General features: G+C 41.5%; 1 non-coding gene across 1 annotated transcript; it reads left to right on the top strand.

Moving 5' to 3' along the window:
• Positions 1-582: 582 nt before the first annotated feature.
• LOC100482113 lies at positions 583-987 on the top strand. Its single transcript, XR_002143742.1, has one exon. It is a non-coding gene; the product is annotated as a 60S ribosomal protein L32 (transcript).
• The last annotated feature ends 1,323 nt before the right edge of the window (positions 988-2,310 follow it).

A 2,310-nucleotide genomic window follows, 5' to 3' on the forward strand; every position in this document is an offset into this window, starting at 1 on the left:
AATTAATTGCTTCATACTCATGCAGTGCAAATCGCTGGCCAGGAGTGGGAGTTGCCTTCTTTATGGAACTGCTGACATTGAGGCTTTCTTGAAAGCTGTTGCTAGACATCTCCAGCCTAAAAAGAGCCAACGCAGTAAGGGTTCTCTCTGTAGAGGAGAGCATGGCAGCTCCCAGGAAGTGGGCCCGAGGGAGGCGAGTCCTTGCTGTGCCTGTGTGCTCCCTGACACTAGCTTTCACTTGTGTTCAGTTCACCCAAGTGCTTGTGTTGGTTTTCTCATTATTTTAAGCCATATATCCCAAAATAGCTTCTGGCATGCTGTCCTGAGCACAGAAGCTCATAAAAACTCAGCAAGAGAAGTATTGGCTGCATTATTCTTCTCTCTATGACTGAAGCTTTAAAAAAGGAAAAAGAAGAGCCTGAGGTAGAAACTGTGACAAGTCTTGGGGGCTGAAGACCTTAAAAATGAGGCCACATGCCACAAGAATTCAGCTTACTTATCGCCTAGCATCAGAAGGCGCTGATCTAGCCCCCTCTTCCTCGGCACTGCCTGCAGACGTGCAGCCACTTCCCAGTGAGCCTCATGCCAGCCTTCAGACCTCTGGTGAAGCCCAAGATCATTAAAAAGAGGACCAAGAAGTTCATCCGGCACCACTCAGACCCATATGTCAAAATTAAGCACAACCAGCCGAAACCCAGAGGCATTGACAATAGGGTGCACAGAATATTCAAAGGCCAGATCTTGATGCCCAGCATTGGTTACAGGAGTAACAAGGAAACAAAGCACCTGTCGCTCAGTGGCTTCTGGAAGTTCCTAGTCCACAACGTCATGGAGCTTGAAGTGCTCCTGGTATGCAACATATCTTATCATGCAGAAATCACTCACATTGTCTCCTGCAAGAAATGCAAAACTATGGAAAGAGCAGCCCTGCTGGCCATCAGAGTCCCCAATCCCAATGCCAGGCTGCGCAGAGAAGAAAGTGAATAGGCAGACAGCTTATGTGCTCCTTGTATTTGGGTTAATAAAACCAAAAAATTACAAAAAAAAAAAAAAAAGAAAGAAAGAAAGAAAGAAAAAAAAAGAAAAAAAAGAAGGTGCTGATCTAGGCAGGCTTTAACCTGATAAGAGTAGGCCAAGACCTGGAAGTTGAGACATGTGGAATATTATCTCTAACACTATCATTAGCTACTGTGTGATTTCTCTCCATTTAGACTCTTTGGATATTCATTTAGCTATCTGTTAAGAAGAAGAAGGAGGAGGAGAAGAGTTGGGGAGATTTCTCTAGAGAAATACATGTAAAAACCTTTAAAACAGTGCTTAGTACATAATATAGGTGTAATACATACTAATTATTATCACGAAATGCTTTGTAAGTTTCCTGCTTGATTTAAAATTAAATTTTCCATAGCTTCTGAGAAAGTATAAGTTGTCAATACATTTAAGGACCCAAGACTAATACACGTGTGATGACTTAAAAAATGAGATAAGACTATGCATTTCTGTGCTAAATTGAAAGAGAAACTCAGGGAAATCATTGAGAAGAGAAAGGGAGCTGCTCCCACTTACCTTCCCTCTGCCTTAAAATATCTCAGTACCTCCACTTTTTCTTTCTTCTTTGGCTCCTGCAGGGGCTTACGGGACCTTTCTCCTTGCCAAACATAGTCATTTCACCTGTGCCCTAAACCCCACGTTCTCCTGCCTTTCTCAAGAATAAAGCTCCAAAATAAACATCTTTTCTCCTTTGCACATCACAACTCTCCCTTTCTCCTTCTTCCTTTCCTCTGAATTAACAGCAACCTCAGGTCTCTCCTGAGTAACTATATTGATTTAACTCTGCTACCATTAAGCCTGCCACCATTCCCTACAAACCACTTGCTTATTTGTTCTGTTTTGTTTTTAAGAATCTTATGTGCCCAGAATTGAAGTTCAGGCATGAAATTATCATCAATCTCAATAAATCCTTTCTTTTATTTATTTTTTGGTATGTTTTCTTGGGAAAAGTGTGTTCTTTCAATGCAACGTTTTTATTTTGGTTTTTAAAAATATAGGGGTGCCTGGGTGTCTCAGTCGTTAAGCATCTGCCTTCGGCTCAGGGCGTGATCCCGGCATTCTGGGATTAAGCCCCACATCAGGCTCCTCCCCTGGGAGCCTGCTTCTTCCTCTCCCACTCCCCCTGCTTGTGTTCCCTCTCTCACTGGCTGTCTGTCTCTCTGTCAAATAAATAAAAATCTTAAAAAATAATAAAATAAAATAAAAAATATATATATAATAAAACCTTGGAAAATGCTCTATTTTGTATATATTTATGTA

The sequence above is a fragment of the Ailuropoda melanoleuca genome, chromosome 5, assembly GCF_002007445.2.
Source record: "Ailuropoda melanoleuca isolate Jingjing chromosome 5, ASM200744v2, whole genome shotgun sequence".
NCBI lineage: Eukaryota > Metazoa > Chordata > Mammalia > Carnivora > Ursidae > Ailuropoda > Ailuropoda melanoleuca.